The sequence below is a fragment of the Meriones unguiculatus genome, chromosome X, assembly GCF_030254825.1.
Source record: "Meriones unguiculatus strain TT.TT164.6M chromosome X, Bangor_MerUng_6.1, whole genome shotgun sequence".
Classification (NCBI taxonomy): Eukaryota; Metazoa; Chordata; class Mammalia; order Rodentia; family Muridae; genus Meriones; species Meriones unguiculatus.
In genome coordinates this window covers 71,686,282-71,705,945 of record NC_083369.1, presented here as the reverse complement: position 1 = coordinate 71,705,945, position 19,664 = coordinate 71,686,282, and the positions used below count along the sequence as shown (strand labels likewise).

General features: G+C 39.5%; 1 non-coding gene across 1 annotated transcript; it reads left to right on the top strand.

The window, feature by feature from the left end:
- Nucleotides 1-9,226: 9,226 nt before the first annotated feature.
- On the top strand, nt 9,227-9,358 carry LOC132650242 (small nucleolar RNA SNORA17). Its single transcript, XR_009588622.1, has one exon. It is a non-coding gene; the product is annotated as a small nucleolar RNA SNORA17 (small nucleolar RNA).
- Nucleotides 9,359-19,664: the final 10,306 nt, after the last annotated feature.

Here is a 19,664-nt window from a genome sequence, read left to right as displayed (position 1 = left end):
TCTCAACACTGACACCCCTGTTCTGTAGGTCTACTAGTGGAGTCGAGGCAAACAACTCCTGGAGCCCAGAAAGATCTAAAAAATGGAAGGACAGTATGACAGGCCTGTAGGCCACTGAGGCATCAGGGCACCTGCACCTGCACATTGTACCATAGAACAGCTCCAGCACCACCTCCTGCAATTAGGCTCCACCGTTCCAGGCATCTATACACTCTAGCACTTTGTCCTTCAAGGCACACTTCCACCTACACTCCCATGCTTGTATGCATGCACTTACAACATCCCTCCCTTAGCTACAGCTGAAACACCGATATCCACTCTCGAACTGGTGGATCTCTTTTATCTTCCTGCATAATACTCCAGACACCAGAGACAGACAGACCCAGTCTGAAGTACAGACACCAGGAACAAACAGCCAAGGTTATAGATAAGCAGATGGCAAGAGGTTGGCATTAGGAACACATTCAACAAAAAATCAAGAAAACATGGCTTCACCAGTAACCCCCAAAATCAATGGATATTTTAATTCATCAGAAACATAGGAAAATGATCTTAAATCTATGCTTATCCAGTTCTTAGAAGCACATAGGAAATGAACAAAGCTCTTAAAGAAGTACAGACAAACACAGCCAAACAAACAGAAGCACATGTAGAGGCACAAGTAGTGGCATATGGAGAGGAAAAAAAAAATAGAGGCCATCGTGGAAAGAAAGGAATCCACATTCAAACAGATGAAGGAAATGGTTCAAGGCATGAAAACAGAATTAGAATCAATAAAGAAAATACAGAGAAAATCCTGGAGCTGGAGTACTTAGAGAAAAGATCAGGAACCACAAAGGCAAGCATCACCAACAGAATACAAGAGATGGAGGGCCTCTGAAAAACTCTACCCAGCAGAGTATTGAAGCAGATGCAGAGAGTCATAGCCAAACTTTGGGAAGAGTGCAGGAAATCTTAGGAAAGAAGTGGGAGATGAAAGACCTGGAGGGAACTAGAGCTCCACAAGAAGGGCAACAGACGCAAAAAATCTAGGCCCAGGGGTCTTTTCTGAGACTGATATTCCAACCAAGGATGATGCATGGAGATAACTTATAACCCCTGCACAGATGTAGCCCATGGCAGCTCAGTGTCCAAGTGCATGTCCTAGTAAGGGGAACAGGGGCTGTCTCTGACATGAACTCAGTGGCTCTCTCTTTGATTACCTTCCGCTGAGGAGGGAACAGCCTTATCTGCCCACACAAGAAGACAATGCTGACAGACCTGATGAGACCTGATAGGCTAGGGTCAGATGGAAGGTGAGGAGGACCTCCCCTATCAGTGGACTGGCATAGGGCAAGGAAAGAGATGAGGGAGGGATGGTGGGATTTGAGAGGGAACAAGGGAGGGGGTTACAGCTGGGATATGAAGTGAATAAATCCTAATTAATAAAAAATTAGTAAAAATGTATCACATTGAAATATCAAGCCTTTAAAACAGAATTATTGAGTGCTGGGGGATGGCTCAGTCTGTGACATGTTTGTTATGCAAGCATGAATCCTGAATTTAGATCTCCATTTGGATCCCCATTACCCATGTACAAAAGCAGGGTGTGGTAGTATGTACCTATAATCTCAGCACTGGAAAGATAGGGACAAGTGGGTCCCTGAGGCTTGCTGGCCAGTTAGTCTAGCCACATTAACAATCTCCAGGTTCAGTGAGAATCTCTGCCTCAAAAACTAATATAAACAGCATTTTCGAAGACATCCTGCATTGACCTCCACATGCACCCCACACATCATTGAATAAGAAACTCTAATAACTGTACAAAATTGGGAAACATAATTTATGTAATTTACAGGAAGGAGTGTCAGTATTTAAAAAGCCTTATGTGGTGGAAAGGGAACTAAATGAGCAAGAAGGATAATAAACATAAATATGATCAATGAAATATATATATAATGTTTCAGGTCAGGTATTTTCCACAAGAAGCCTAATATTTGGCTGTTTAGTGATTGTGAGCCATTAAGGTCAAGAAAATTGTTTTCAGTGGTCTTGCATGGATTGACCCATGTTCAAACCCCTATTAATAACTTTTAATATAACTTCTAACCACATTAAATGTACAAAGTGGGTTTTATGCCTGCAACATCCTTGTTTTTGTCTACCTTCCAAAGAGATAGGTTCATAAAGTGAAGTGAATCTATTGAGGATGATCTCACTATATAGCTCACACTAGAGTTGAACTCATTATGCTGCTCAGGCTGGCTTTGAATTCATGAACCTCCTCTAGCTGCCAAGATAACAGACATGAGCTAACACCTTGTAGAAGCTGGTGTTCTCCATCCACATGTGGGGCTCAGGCTCATACTCAGATTTGAAGGCTTGGGAAGATATCTCTTTGGCCCCAGTCCCCTTCTCTTCTGCTTTAAATCTAGGAGATTTGAAAGTATCAAATGACATATAAGAGTGTCAGAATACTTTTTTTTTTCTCCTGTTCTGTTTTGTTTCATTTTCCTGGTGCTTGGGATTAAATGTTGGGCCTTGTAAGTTTGGCCAAGCAGTGTGAGCTACACATATTCCCAGCCCCTTTCAATGAATTCTTTTAAAGCTGTAGAATATTGCCACAGAAATAAATCTTTGATACTTCAGTGATTAAGAAACATAGTTTATATTTAAAATCCAATTTCAATGGAAATCATACTCTAATGAAGAATTTATAAATAGAAACATTATTTAGCACTTCTTGCAGAAGCAAATTGAATGTGTCTGTTTTCTGAAGATTCTGTGTTTTACTTTCATAGGCATCTCCGGAATATCCTGCTCAAAACCAAGCTTCCCATGGAAACATTGAAAATCATTTATATTATGTAATCTGCACTGTCACAGACAGATGGGGCTGACTCGCAGAGAATGATATCAATTTGCTTTGTGCCATCCTCTTCAAATAGTGAGAATTGGGATTAGAAAGAAAACAATTTACACTCAGTATGGTAATGTATCACTTCTGTGTAATGCTAATTTTAGTTGAAAAGTACTATGCTGAACAAAAAGCGTCTGTATACTTTGGATTCATGTATTTTGATGTGATGGGTACAGGTCTGGACAGTCTGACTTCTGAAATTTTGTCCTTTGTGTTGTAAAAGCATATGTCAGGTGTCTGTTACACAGTAGATGTTAAATATATGTCCATTTTTTCCTGGTCTTCTTACTGGAAATGAAAAATATTTTATGTCAGGGAATTAAAAGAACCAAAAAGAGGAAAATAAAAACTTGGCCAAAGAATCAGAACAGATGGAGAGACAAACATAGAGTTACTGTTCCTACTTGTAATCACCTCCCCTATTTTCCACTCTTCTCAGCATCCCTCCCTCCCCTGAAAATCATCCAGTTGGATCTTCAAGTCAATGTACTAGAGAGCTGGCTACCTTCCAACCCCAGGACTTCATCCAAACGTACACCCACACAAGCCATGTGTCTACTCCCTCCTGTATCTCATTAAAGGGAATGTTGATGATCCAAACAGAATGGGAAAATGGTATTTAGAAAGACACTGGATGCCTGGATGCACTTGGCTCAGGCCAAATTTGCCTGTCTGCACAAGTCCTTTCAGATGAAAGAGGGAATGTTGTCTCCTGTCTTCTCAAGATACATCCTATCATGAAGTTGAATATTTGCTGAGTTTTATCCCCTCCAAAGGGCTTTTGCAGATGCTACTCCCTGTGATCCTTAGAGGAAACTTCTGAAGGTGGCAGAGCTGGTTCATTTAGTATTTCATGCATCCTACTATATGGCAGGCCTTGTGCTCTACTCTGAATTAAGCCTCTGAATAAGGCAATTACTTCATCCTCCCCAGTCATCCCGAATGTCTTTCCCTGAACAGAATATAGCCCCATCCTTTCCTGATTCTGTTTGTTTGTTTGTTTGTTTGTTTGTTTGTTTGTGTGTGTGTGTGTGTGTGTGTGTGTGTGTTCTGTGTCTTTGTGGGAATGAGTGAATTCATGTGCATGTGGAAGCAAGAAGTTGCATTAGGTATCTTCCTCAATAATTCTTCACCTTTTTATTTAAAGTTGAAATTTCTCACTGAAATCTTGAGTTCACCAATTCAGCTTTATTGGCTACTCAACAAGTGCCTGGGATCTTCCTTTCTCCACCTCCCCAACCCTGAGATTACAGGTGCACCCAGTACCACAATACCCAGCTTTCTGCCTAGGTTCTGGGAGTTCGACACACGTCCTCATGCAGGTGCTGAAAGCATCTTACTGACTGTCATGTTTCCATAGTTCCCCTAATTGTATTCTTTACAGGATGTGATCACAGTAAAATCAATTACAGATTTTTTTTTTTTTAGTTGTCTGACTCTTCTCTTTACACTGTAAGCTTGAATAGAGTGAGGATTTCAGTCCGGTAAAGGAAATCAGATAAACACACCCAGAAAAATAATAAGCTAGTCCTAATGCCTAACAACAGATGGAAGAAATTCTATTGCTGTGTGTCAGAAACAGCCTCCCTGTGGGGTCAATCTGAGCTGACTCATGAAGCTGGTCTAGGGACAATGCTCCAAAAAAGCGAAAGCAACAGAGGAATGAAATGACAGGTTGCATTCTGGACAGTAAGTATTTTGGTCATTTCTTGAATGTGTAAGATTAGAATGTGTGAATTAGTGAGAGAGGAATTTGAAAAAAAAAAAACAGAATGGGTGTGTGGCTCAGTAATCCCAATATTTGGGAAATTGTGTCAAGAAGATCACTGAGAGTTTGAATCCAGACAGGGCAAAAGAGTGGATTTCAGCCCAGCCCAGGTTACAGTTTTACCCCACCATGAAACCTTTGACCTACAGTTTATCCTGCCTGCAGAGTATACTTGGACCAGAGCCTAGAAGAATCAGTATCAGAGAGACCAGAGACCATCCAGCAACTGATGCAGATACAGAGTCCTACAGCCAAATATTAGGCAGAGCTCTGGGAGTCCTGCAGAGGAGTGGGAGGAAGGATCTGAGGAAGCAGAGCCCACTTTTACCAAAGGGGCACCACAAGATCAGGGAGATTAGAGAGCCTGTACGGGTCTGACCTAGATCTTCTGTATATAAGCTATGGTTGAGTACCTTGCTGTTCTTGTCGGAATCCTCACTATGAAGAGAGGGCTAATTGATAACCCTTTTGCCTCCTTGTGGGACTGTTTTCCACCTACTTTGTTGCTAATGTAGCCTTGATGTGATGGTACGTGTCTGGTCTTATTATAGCTTGTTATGCCATATTTTGTTGATGTCCCTTGGAGGCCTATTTGTTTCTGAGGGGATGTGGATCTGCAGGAGATAAGATGTGGGAAGGGAAGGAAAACTAAAGTTCAGACAAAATATATATAAAAAAAAAGAAAGAAAAAAGTTTAAAAAGAAAGTTTCTAGAACGTCCCCAATATCACTAAATGTTTCTCTTACCTTTTATCTGTGCCTGGCATTTTTGTCAGTAACATTATTCCTGTATTTGAAGTGGATGTTAACTAAAAGTAGGAGAAAGCGATAAGATTCATTATGTGTTGTGAGCCCACAGAAAACTGTGTGGAAGCAGCCTTAACACAGGTGCTTTGCTCTCAGGATTCTTCTGTCTGGTGAAGTGGCTACACTGGGGCCAATTTCCCCATTTGTTATTTTCTCTTTGACTCAGTTGCTGATTAGGCATCACACACATCGTTTTTCTGGGGTTTCTCAATGGAAGTTTCTGGCCATTGTTGATTCGTTGATTCAACTATCCAATGATGTTGCATACACAGAAAGCTCCAAGTAGCCATCAGCTTACCTTGCTTCCTGGCCTTTCATCTCCATTGGGGTGGGAAGCTCTTCTCATGTCTTCTCTTCATGATATCTTAGAAAGGGTGCCACCTTTTATTTATTTTTTTTTTTTAAAAAAAAAAACAAACACAAAAACAAGAAAAAGGAGCAAGATTCCCAGGAGGCATTTGAATGTTGTGCTCTTTAGTGTATAATTGACTTGTTCCACAATGATAAGTACCAATGATGGATAATTTCACTAGGATTGCAGTTTTTCATTGATGACTGCTAATAATATTGGCTTAGTACTTTGCGTAGGATTTCTTTTTAAATTGTTTTACATTTAAATTTTTATGTTTTCATTCTTTTATTACAGAAACTTCTACGAATAAGTAGGAAGAATGCTACCATAAACTTAGGTATAATCATTCAGCTTCGTCAACTATCAATATATGCTAGTTGTTCTCATGCCTTTGTCTCTATTTTCTGTTACTAATACTTTTTTGTTGGCCTTGGGCATCTGGCTTAGGGTTTAATAAATGCTATGTTGCTGAGCGTTACTGCCATCCCTCCTTTTCTGTGGGTAGTTAACACAATAACATATAGAGTAGGTAAAAGAGAAAAGGTTCAGTTTAGCTCCTGGCTCTGGTCTAAGGTTAAAACTTTGTAGCTGGTGGCAGTCTTCATTCTTTCTTCCCTCTTTGTCTTCTGTTAGGTAATTAATTAATTAATTTTACCATGCTGGAGACTGAACCAAGGACCTTGCAAATGACAGCAAGTGCTCTGGCTTGGCTTGAATGATATCCACAAGTTAATTCATTGTTCCTTCTTTTTTTCATTCTTTCCTTACTTTCTTTCTTTAAAGAAAATCAATGTTTCATTTTGAGTTTAGACTTATAACAAATTCTAGGCAGTTTTTGAACTTGGGATCCTCCTGCTTCAGCCTCCAGGGTAATTGGTATTATAGGGTCTGTTTCACCGGGCTGGAAGATGATGGCTTTCTTGCTGGAAGACTTCCAAGGCAGCATGATTAGAGCCATGAAGCTCATATGTACATAATAAAACTTGATTTTACAGTATACTTTTAATCCAGGAATGAGTTAGTCTATGCAAGTGGCAGAGTCCTGAGTATCTCTTAGAGGTATTACTTAGTCCTACTTGTTCTTATCAAACAATGGGGATTAAATTTCAACATGTTTCTGAGGGAACTGCATTTGAAATCATCTGAGACTGCATTACACTAAGAAAAGCTATCTCCCAAATGTAGGGAAATAAAACCAAGGTTTGATCAAAGCCCATAATCTGGGGAGCTAAGAATTAGGTACCTCTGAGCCTTACAGCACCAGCTAGTTAGTGGCACTCTTTAGTACTCTGTTGATACATGGGCTAGCCTGGAGGCCAAAAGAGCTTCCATCTTCTGTCTTTTACTTCATGGGTTGATGGAAATGGAATATCTGAATGGAGGACTTTGGCATGGCAGTCTCTACATAGACTTCTTATGGTCTCCTTCCTGAATAAAGATCCCAAAAGCATTCAGCAGGAATTCTCTGAACAATTTTGCCCTTGTTTTAGAAGACAGAAAGCATCCATCCTGCTACATTGATTATGAGTTATCTCCATTTTCAGACTTTCAACATTTCTGTGTATGCCTCATTTATGCTGTCTTCACCCCAATGGATTGTTCCAACTGAATAATATATATTATTAATATATATTAAAATAATATAATGTATTATAATATAGTATATTAATCATATAATATATATAAATTTATGCATAACAAATGAATATATAATATATTAAATATATATTAATTAAATTAGTATATTATCTTTCCATATAGAAAATTTTCTGCAAATATGACTTATCATCTCACATTTACGAGATAGGCATTTTAATCAACATTTTATAAATGAGCAAGCAGAAGCTGAGATATTTGTATTAGCTGTTAAAAGTCACAAAACCAGGCTGGCCCATTTTTATAATCTTGGAATTTGGGAGGATCAGGAGTTCAATGTCAGCCTTGGTTGGCTACATTCTAATTTCATGGCCAATCTGGACTACATGAGATCCTATTTTTACTTTTATTAGGCCACAAAACTAATGTGTTTCAGTCAAGACCTGATGTTTAATTTATAGCCTCTGCTCTTTCCATATTATAGTCTTATAGTAGGGGCTCCTGGGAGATTATAAATAGTGAAACATATAGGCATTGCTTATTGAAGAGAATTTCCTAGCTGTAATGCAGAAGGTATATTGGAAGAGGTCAGAATAGAAACAGAACTAACTCAAAGGCTGTAATTAGTCTAGGTAAGTCCCTCTCAAATTTTAATGTACAGACAGACGAATCACCTAGAGACCTTGTTAAAATGCAGATTCTGACTTAGTAAGTCTGGAATAAAGCCCAAGATTTTTTTTTCTTTTCCTAACAAAGCTGCTGTTTGGCTGAAAACCACATTCTTCATACAATTGGTATAAATGGGAGAAGATGGAAAAGCAGAGTGAAAAGAAAAGATGTGTAGGAATGGTTTGTCAAGACATTGTACCATTCCCAGTTTCCAGTGGATTCACAGGGAGAGTGATAGGAGTCCAAATAATTACAAGCGTTGTTAGGAACTGAGAGGGTTCATCTTGATTGGAGTGAGAAATACCTCAAAGATAAGGCACAGTATCTATCAGTGTTTTACAGGGAAGATTAACTAAGAGAGGAAGATCCACCTTGAGTGGGAGCAGCTCCTTCCCATGGGGTTGGTACGCAGATGGAAAGTGGGGGGAGAAGAATTTACAAGGTTCGGCAGGCATTCTTTCTGCTTCCTGACCACCAAGAAGTGAAGATGCTCCTCTAGTATACAATCTCATCTCCTTGTCTAGCCTAAGCACCACATGGGGCCAAGTGACTAGAGAATGAATACTCTGAAACCTTAATCCAAAACAAATCCTTCCCTTAAGTGTGCAACAACAGAGTCACAAAAACTTAACCAACAACTAAACTAAGGCTTAAACACAAACCTGGTGAATGCTCCTCCAACTCATCAGCCACTGAAGGGAAATCCTATGTACATTCACAAAGAATGAATTTCTTAGTACTACCCAACAACAAATATTGCATACCATATATGTTTTAATTTGCACTTAAAATTTATTATTGACCTTATCTATCTTTAAATTCTTTTTTTTTGTGCGTGGCACAATTTCTCTAGCATAAAGTTGAAACATAGCTAAAAGTCATGTGTTTTATTATATAAAGTTGAGTTAATTAAAGCAGCATTTTCGTGTGTTAAGAATACTAAGATTGGGTTGGAGAGATGACTCAGTTGTTAAGAACACTGTCTGCTCTTCCAGAGGTCATGAGTTCAAGTCCCAGCAACTGCATGGTGGCTCACAACCATCTACACTGGATTCTGATGCCTTTTCTGGCATGCAGGTGTGCATGCAGTAAGAACACTGATAAACAAAATATGTTTTAAAAGAATACTAAGATAAGCTGCACCTAGGGATGTTGCAGATGTAGCTGCTGTGTCACATGTACGTCATTTGGTGGCAGAGAGGAGAGAAGCTATGTCTAAGTTCAGTATTCATACCTATTAACACCCGAATGATCAGTAGCCTAACATTCCCTGAAAAAAATATCGAACCTGAGATGACCACCAGTCCTGTACCAGGGGTTCCAGACACGGGGCTAGCCAGAGATAACCATCCATCAGCATGGCCCAGGCAGGCCAGTGTGGGCTCTCAAGATGGAGAGCAAGCTGGAGACTAGAAAAATCCTTCCTGGGAACTGTGCCTCAGGCAGGAATGAGGCTGAGACAGAATACCCTCACATGGGGCCACTTGGGCTGGCTGGATGAGGAGTAAGCCAGAGATGACCACCAATCCAGTGCTGTGCAGGCCTGGGGTTGTGGGCAGAACATGCCCAAGATAACTCCTGTTCAGCACCATAATGCATGAGCAGGCCATAGTACTCCCGAGACTACACTAAACACTCAGAAACCCTGGGTGCCACTAAGAGGAAGAAGTAAGGGGTAGAGAAATGGAAGTTAAGGGAAACAGAATGATGTGGGCACAATGAAGACAAGCAACACTGTAGACTCAAAGGTAGTAAGAAACAGCCTGATGTGAGTAGCTGGTGATGCTATCTGGGTCCATGGTAGGGTCCAGGCCTGTGCTGTCGCTGCAGGAACCATATCTGGCTCCTCTTCCTACAGCAGCAGGGATATGTTACCACCAATGGCCAGATGGATGTCTCTGGTCTGGGCTGCTGCCCAGGGACATGTTGATGTCTGAGGGCTGTGCAGAACTAGCACAATCCCTAATCTGGGCATCATGGGAGAGCAGGCCCTGGAGGCATGACAGCAGGAGAGCTGACCCCCTCCCTATGCAGCTGCGGTACTCTAGAGTTGGGGGTGATCCACTGTGAGAAACTGGCCCTACCACTTTTCTCCCATGTGGTAACATGATGAGAGAAAGAGATAATCCCTCCCCCTGATCACTTGTGAAAAAGGTGGGAGACCTGGCCCTAGGTCATGAGAAAAGGAGAGCAGACCATAGTAGAGTTGGCCCTGGATGGGAGGGTTGCAGGTGAGCTGGCCCTGAGGGCATTAGCACAGGAAAGCCAGCCATGTCTCTTGTCTGTTGGGCAGTGGCAGTGATGAGGAAGCGACATCCTGCTCCTCTCCTTAGTCCCTTGCAATGTATGGTAGGTGGGAGAGCGGGTACAAGGGTCATGAGAGTAGGAGAACTGGCATGTTCCTCATCATCAAGAGAGGGGGCCTTGCATCTTGCCTGGACAGCAGTTAGAGCTGGCCCTGATTTTCGGGAAGCTTGGAGAGAGCTGTTGCTCATGAGTCTGCCTAAGGGCATGAGATTGAGAGAGCTGGCAGACTTACCAGTTCAGATACCTCACAGGCCCAGATCTAAGGATTTGAATTGGCCCATTCCAACATCTATCCCATTGATGATGAACTGCTGGAGTGCATGAAGAGGCTGGTTCTTCAGATCCCAAACTACAGGATCTCTGTGACACAGGGCAACAACAAGATATAAGGGAAGAGTCCCAGCAGGATTCCAATATTGATAGAGTAGCATAAACCAGAAGCCTCATACTGGACCAGTGAGTCACTGCAATGAACACTGACAAGCAAAGAAGTATAGACAAAAGGGTAAACTGTGGGACATACTGGGATACACTACAACTTCCACAATGAGACTTTTTTTTTTATGTTGGAGAGGAGGTTGCAAGGGTACGAGAGGTATAAGAGGAGGGGGAGATGAGTGGGACTGGGGTGCATGATGTGAAATTCACTAAACAACAATAAAAAGTAAAATAATACTATACCTCATAGAGTGTATACCTCATAGAGTGTAAGAACCAGCCTGTACTACATGAGACATAGTCTCAAAAAAGATTTAAAAAACAAAATATATTCTTTTTAATGTTTTCTATTTATTACAATTTATTTATTTTGCATAATAGCTGTAGCCCCTGCCCTTGTCTGCTCCTAATCTCGCCATTATTCCCACTTCTCTTCCCATGCCCCTTCCCCAGTCCAAGGATAGGGGAAGTCCTCCTCCCCTTCCATCTGACCCTAGCATACACGTTTTGTCAGGACTGTCTGCATTGTCTTCCTCTGTGACCTGGTAAGGCTGCTCCCCGCTCAGGGGGAGGTGATGAAAGAGCCAGCCACTGAGTTCATGTCAGAGACAGTCCCTGTTTCCCTTACTAGGACATGCACTTGGAGACTGAGGTGCCATGGGATACATCTGTGCAGGGATTCTAGGTTATCTCCATTCATGGTCCTCAGGTGGAGTATCAGTCTCAGAAAAGAACCCTGAGCCCAGATTTTTTTGGTTCTGTTGTTCTACTTGTGGAGCTTCCATATGCTCTAGGAATTTCAATCTCCCCCTTCTTTCATAAGATTCCATGCACTCTGTCCAAAGTTTGGCTAAGATTCTCAACATCAGCTTTGATACCTTGCTGGGTAGAGTCCTCTGTGGTAGGCTACTGTCCTATTCCTTGTTTTCTTCCTCTTCCGATGTCTATCCCATTTGCCTTTCTGAGCATCTTACCCAGTCTTCCTTCTTGATTAGCTTCCTTAGGTGTACAGATTTTAGTATGGTTATCCTATATTATAAGTCTAATATCCACTTGTGAGTATATATCTTGTGTGTCTTTCTCCTTCTGTGATACCTCACTCAGGATATTTTCTAGTTCCCACCATTTACCTGCAAATTTCATGATTTCCATGTTTTTAATTGATGAGTAGTATTCTATTGTGTAAATGTACCACAATTTCTGTATCCATTCCTCAACTGCAGGGCATCTGCTTTGTTTCCAGCTTCTCGCTATTACAAATAAAGCTGTTATGAATATGGTTAAGCAAATGTCCTTGTTGTATACTTGAGCATCTTTTGTATGCCTAGCAGTGGTATAGCTGGATCTTGAGGTAGCACTATTCCTAATTGTCTGAAAAAGTGCTAGATTGATTTCCAAAGCGGTTGTAAAAGTTTACATACCCATCAGCAATAGAACAGTCTTCCCCTTTCTCCACATCCTCTCCAGCATGTGTTGTCATGAGTTTTTAATCTTAGCCATTCTGATGGGTGTAAGGTGAAATCTCAGGGTTACTTTGATTTGCATTTCCCTGCTGACTAAGGATGTGGATCATTTCTTTAAGAGTTTCTCTGCCATTTGATATTCCTCTATTGATAATTCTCTATTTAGCTCTGTACCCTATTTTTTAATTGGATTACTTGATTTGTTGTTTTTTAACTTCTTGAGTTCTTTATATATTCCGAATATCAGATATAGGGTTGGTGAAGACCCTTTCCCAAACTGTAGGCTGTTGTTTTGTTCTGACAATAGTGTCCTTTGCTTTATAGACACTTTTCAGTTTCATGAGGTCCCATTTATTGATTGTTGATCTTAGAGCCTGTGCTGTTGGTGTTCTCTTCAGGAAATTGTGACATTGTGAATTCAAGACTCTTGCCCACTTATTCTTCTAACAGGTTAAGTGTGACTGGTTTTATGTTGAGGTCTTTGATCCACTTGAACTTTAGTTTTGTGCATGGTGATAAGTATATATCTATTTGCATTTTCTACATGTAGACATGCAGTTAGACCAGCATTACTTGTTGAAGATGCTATCTTTTTTCCATTTTATGGTTTTGAATTCTTTGTCAAATATCAGGTGCTCATACTCATATGTGTGTGGGTTTATTTCTGGAACATCTATTCTATTCCATTGATCCACCAGTTGGTTTCTATTCCAGTACCATGCAGTTTTTACAACTATTGAGGTATAGTACAGCTTGAGATCAGGGATGGAGATACCTCCAGAGGATCTCTTATTGTAGAGGATCGTTTTGGCAATTCTGGGTTTCTTGTTATTCCATATGAAGTTGAAAATTTTTCTTTAAAGTTTTGTAAATAAATGTGTTGGTAATTTGATGGAAATTGCGTTGAATCTGTAGATTGCTTTTGGTAAGATGGCCATTTTTACTATGTTAAGCCTGCCAAGCCATTAGCATGGGAGATCTTTCCATCTTCTGATAGTCCTTGGATTTATCAAGGACGTCAAGAACTATGTTGAAGAGATATGGAAAGAGTGGACAGCCTTGTCTTGTCCTTGATTTCAGTGGGATTAATTTAAATTTCTCTCTGTTTAGTTTGATGTTGGCTTAGGCTTGCTGTATATTGCCTTTACTACGTTTAGGTAAGTGCTTTGAATCCCTGATCTCTAAGACTTTAAACATGAATGGGTGATGGATTTTATCAAACACTTTTTCAACATCTAATGAGATTATCATGTGGTTTTTTTTTTCCTTTTAGTTTGTTTATATGGTGGATTACATTGATTTATTTCTGTATATTGAACCCCTGCTTACCTGGGAAGAAGCCTACTTGGTCACAGTGAAGTATATCTTTGGTGTATTCATGTATTCCATTTGCAAGTATTTTGTTGAGTATTTTTGCATCAATGTTCATAAGGGAGATTGGCCTGAAATTCTTTCTTTGTTGAGTCTTTGTGAGGTTTAGGTACCAAAGGGACTGTGGCTTCATATAATGAGTTTGTTAGTGTTCCTTCTGTTTCTATTTTGTGGAATAGTTTCAAGAGTATTGGTGTTAGCTCTTCTTTGAAGGTCTAGTAGAATTCTGCGCTGAAACCATCTGGCCCTGGGCTTTTTGTAAGGGAGACTTTTGATGACAGCTTCTATTTCCTTAGGGTATCTGGGACTATTTAATTGATTTACCTGGTCTTGATTCAGCTTTGGTAAGTGGAATCGATCAAGAAAATTATCCATTTCATTTAGATTTTCAAATTTTGTGGCATATAATCTTTTGAAGTAAGAACTAACGATTGTTTGGATTTCCTCAGTGTTTGTTGTTATAACCGCCTTTTCATATCTCATTTTTTTTTTATTTGGGTTGTTTCTCTCTACCATTTAGTTTGGCTAAGGGTTTGTCTATCTTGTTGATTTTCTCAGTGAACCAGCTGTTGGCTTCATTGATTTTTCAATTGTTGTCTTTGTTTCTAGGTCATTCATTTCAGCCCGGAGTTTGATTATTTCTAGATGTCTATTCTTCTTGGGTGTGTCTGCTTCTTTTTTTCTAAGGCTTTCTGGTGAGCTGTAAAGTTCCTTGTATGAAATGTTTCAAATTTTTTTGAAGGCACTTAGTGCCTTCAAAAACTGTCCTCTTAAAACTGCTTTCATTGTGTCTGATAAATTTCGGTAGGTTGTGCCTTCATTTTCATTGACTTCAAGGAAGTATTTAATTTCTTTCTTTATTTCTTCCCTAACCCAGCTGTCACTGATTAGCGAGTTGTTCTGTTTCCATGTGTTTTCCTGAATGTAGTTAGCTTCTTGGGTTGTATTTTTCTGTTTAACCTTTAGTTTCGTCTGTAAGCCTGGATTTATAGGTAGGTGTTGGTTAAATTTGTTTTTGTTATTGAATGTCTTGTTTTCTCCATCTATGATGACTGGGAGTTTTGCTGGTGATAGTAGCTTGGGGTGACTACTGTGTTCTCTTAGCGTCTACAAGATATCTGTCCAGGCCCTTCTGGCTTTCATAGTCTTTGTTTAGTAGTCAGGTGTGATTTTAATGAGTTTGCGATTATATTTTTCTTGGCATTTTTCGCTTGTAGTTTTTAGTGTTTTTTCTTTGTTTGGTATACTTACTGCTTTTGGTTATTACGTATTGGGAGGATTTTCTTTTCTGGTTTAATTTATTAGGTGTTGTGCAGGTTTCTTGTATGCTTATAGGCTTCTCCTTTAAATTGGGGAAATTTTCTTCTATGATTTTGTTGAAAATATTTTCTGGGCCTTGGAGACTGGAATCTCCTTTTTCCTCTATTTCTATTATTGTTAGGTTTTGTCTTTTCATGCTGTCTTGGATTTTTTGGATGTTTTGTGTCAGGATATTTTTAGATTTAACATTTTCTTTGATGGATACATTGATTTCTTCCATTGTATCTTCCATACTCAAGATTCTTTCTTTAATCTCTTGTAGTCTGGTGGTAATGATTACTTTTATAGTTCCTGTTTGTTTGTTTGTTTTCCCTAAGTTCTTCCTCTCCATGATTTCCTCTGTTTGTGTGTTTTTTTTTTAATTTTTCTAATTCTATCTTCAGAACTTGAACCATTTTGTTGAATTCCTTCACCTGTTTGTTTGTCTTTTCCTGATTTTTTCCCTCAATTCCTTCAGCTGTTTGTTTGAACATTCCTCTGTTTCTTTTATTTCTTTCAGTGATTTAATTCTTTCCTGGTTAGCACTTGCCTTTCTGTGACCATACCCAAATAGCTGAGGAGACCTCCTTCAGGAACAACCATCTTCCTACCAAGGGGATTCTCCCCACCCCAGGATTCCAGCAGGCACCAGAAACTAACAGCCAATACCTGAGACAGCGAGATGGGTAGAAGCCAGCATAAAAGGAGTACCAACAAAAGCCAAAGCATTATGGCATCTCCAGAACCCAGTTATCCAGGACCAAGTAGCCCTAGACACAGTATCATAAGTGAAATTCAAGAATATTACCTTACATCTATGCTTATGAAAAGGATCATGGAGGAAACAAATAAAATGTGTAACGAAACAGAGGAAGATAAAGTCAAACAGATTAGGGCCATCTGTAAAGAAATACAGGAAGATGCAGCCAAACAGTTTGAACCCTTCTGAGAGGAAATAATTAAATCACTGAAAGAAATAAAAGAAACAGAGGAATGTTCAAACAGGTGAAGGAACTGAAGGAAAAGCAACGTGATATATTCTTGATAAACTTTACAATATAGTTTAAAAATATTGCTGAAAATATTTTACTTATAACAAATATAAGAAAATATTTTACTTACATACTTTAATATTACACATAATTATGATTATTTATATAATATTTTAATGGATAAGTGCTTTATTTATTGATTGGAATACTTTAATGCAACTTACAGACAGTGTGTCATTGTTCACACTGTTTGTTATTGCAAAACACAAATGAACATGGAGCTCCCACAGCCCTGAAGGTAAGAGAGGAGGCTTGGTTTTATTTAATTCCTGCACTCACTAGCTATATACTCATGGATAAATTGTTAAACTCATTAGCTTGAAACTTCTTTCCAAAACAATAGAAAAACCAATGAGACTTTATTATTTTCCAACATTAAAATTCCGTGACTATTTATTCTTTTTCTTCTAGGCATATATAAATTTTAAATGGGAACAAATGTTTAATATCTCCCAGTTATCTGGCAAGGGAAAGTGGCTTACAGGAGCATTACTTAGAGCTGTGCGGACAAAGTATTGTTTAGGACTCTTAGACTTACCCCCTTTTTTGAGCATCTGTCAAAAACATATTCGATAAAGGCTATCTTTGAGGACAACTGTCAAGTGTGGGCTATAAGAAATGCTAACTAATGCCACTATTTCTCTAGTTGTTTGTTATCTTTCAAAAAAACAAGTCTTTAAACAACCCCAAGACCATCTGTCTGAATTAAGTTGGGAAATAGCACTGAGGAGAATCTACTTTACAACATCCTTTCAAAGTCCATTTTTGAAGTATTCAAATGTTTTTAACTGCAAAAGGGTGATTTCTTCCTCCTCCTCCTCCTCCTCCTCCTCCTCCTCCTCCTCCTCCTCCTTTTTTTCTTCTGTTAAAGCAGTTCAGGCTAAGTTAGGGACAGGCTAGTTTTTGGAAGTTGAGTGCTGCCCTCTGCTGGCGACCAAGGGCCTCATAGTTGCAAGCCAGAATCAGCATAATTTTTTAATGACGTAAGTAAAATATTCTTTCAGGAATGTGTAAAATGTAGAAAAAGTGAATATAGGAAAGTGTAAATTTTATTCAGTTCAACACCTTGCTGCACCCCCCACATACACACACTTTTGGTTTGGTTTGCTTACTTATTTATTTTTAGTTAGATCTTTGTATAATGTTGAGGCTGGCCTTGAACTCTCCTTTCCCCTGCCTCAGCCTCAGAGTCCTGGGGAGACATCACCACTCCTAGCCCCCCAATATTAATGTGTCCCTTTATTCATGTGTTGGATTTTAAAAGGTTTTCCTTTATCCAAGACTGCCTTAGAACCTTCTACTTAGCTTTCTGTTTCAACCATGAGAGTGCTGGGATTTCAGGAATGTGCCACCATGTCCCATTCACCCAGGGCTTCATGAATGCAGGCTGCACATTCGACCAATTTAATTATAATTCCAATCCTCAAACCCCGACTGTTACTCCCATTTTGAGGTGCTGCACATCAAATCCCATGCCACAGAATGCTGAGCAAGCACATTACCGTTGAGCTACAGCCCTTGCTCTTGATTATATTCAGCAATATTTGGACTTTTGTTCCAAACTCAATTCTTGTATGAGTCTTAGCTGCATTTAACATATATTTATTGAAAATTTTGTATATATGAAGCATTATTAGGCAACTGGGATAAAAGAGTGATGGGCTGGAGATGCATCTCACTGCTAGAGCACTTTTCCTATGGTATACTGGACAGCGTTAGATTTCCAATACTGGAAAAAAAAGAGTGAAGAAGGTAATTGCTTCTGGCCCTTCACTGTTAATCACACCTGTTTTTTTCTAGGTTCTAATGCAAAAGCATAACTTTTCTTGCTGATCATGGTTTCTCATAACTGAAAGCATTCAGGAAATAGAGGCAGGAGGACTGCCACAAGTTCCTGCTCTATGTAGCAAGTTTGAGGCGAGACATCCAGACATATGGAAAGTCTGTATCATAACGAAACAAAAATCACTATGAATTTAGAAATGAGAGGAAGAGCCCTTGGCATATTAGCTCACAGCATCCCATACTTTAGGCCCAGGGAATCCAACACTCTTTCCTGGCCTCTGTGGCCACCTGTACCCACATTTACGTAGTCACACACATACACATCATTAATATAAAATAGTTTTTTTTTTCCTTAAGAAGTAAGGAGATTGGGACACAGAGAGGAAACAGAGCCTCACAAAGACATTATAACCAAGCATCTCAGGTAGGAATCTCAGTTGCTATTCAGACTCATTACAGTTTACCATCTGAGAGATTAGGTTTGTTAAAATGTGACTTTCTGGGACCTGTACCTGGAATTTCTTGTTTTTTTTTTTTTTCTTTTTCTTTCTTTCTTTTTTTTTTTTTTTTAATTTCTTATTCAAGAGATGTGAAGTGTAGCCTGAGAATTTTCACATTCCCAGGTGATGCTGTCATTGCTGTCCTGATGACCATGCTTGAAAGATTACGGCCAAATGAGAAGCATAAGGAATTGAGTTGCACTGTTTCTTTGTTCATGTACTGCCAAATGGCAGAATTCTTGGCTCTTCAAACTGTTCAAAATTATGATTTGTATTCTTGCTTCCATGCTATTCAAAGCAGGAAAGGAGAGACTTGTGAGTGACATGGCTAAAGTTTAATCATTCATTGGAAGCGAGACATTGAAAGCAATGCTCAATGTTTCCATCCTGTATTTCTCATTCTGTTAAAAATATGAGAAAATATAGCCTTTTGGGTGGTAGAGATGTCTGTTGAATAGTTCAGTCTTCCCATGCTGCAATTTATTAAAATAGGTAGTATTCTATGTATGTACTATTTGGTCTAGCTGCCTGCTAGAAAATTACCATATGGAATGCATTAAACATATGTTGCAAATATATAATGCATGGAACTTCTCCATGAGCATAATTTAGCAAAATCACACTGGAAACAGCTTAGCAGTCCAGCAATGGGAAACTGGATACATGCAGCAGAGAACATTGTCACAGGAAATGAGAGTAGAGAGGGCAAGTGTTAGGTACTGTCCCTGTCCTTCCTCACTGTTCCACATGCCCGGAGGCTATAGGTGATCACAAGTTGTGCACCATACCCTGGAGTGGCATTGGAAAAACATTTCAATTTGGTGCCATCCTATTGCTTATTCAGTGCTGCCACTCATGTTTTGATTTTCTCCTGTCCCAGGAACAGATTTAATTTGTGGAAAAGACACACATTATATTGCGGATCCAAGTACTCCAGGAAACAAAATGTAAGACAGTATGTTGGATAACAGAAAGGGCTGCACAGATTTCAGATATCAACCAAGGCCTTACTAAATACAATGATGTAGTCAGTAACTGGATAATGGCACATGTAGCTGGTGGCTGCCATATTGCTGGAACATGGATTTGCATAAATATTAAGTCATACTATCTTTGAATTATGGCTTAAATTCCATATCATTTTAGTTTTGGATGTCAGAATGCTAAAGGAAAGGAAAACTATTGTGTTCCAATGAAGTTGTTGGATCACATGCTGTAGACCACCAGAGTCCAGCCACATCTCTTCCAGGAAGAACTCTTTACCTTCATCTCAGAGATGTTATCTTGTCTGTCTCCTGGTGTAATTTACCAATGCTTTCCAGGTGTGGTTTTCAAGGTGAGAGAAGCTGGGATTTGACT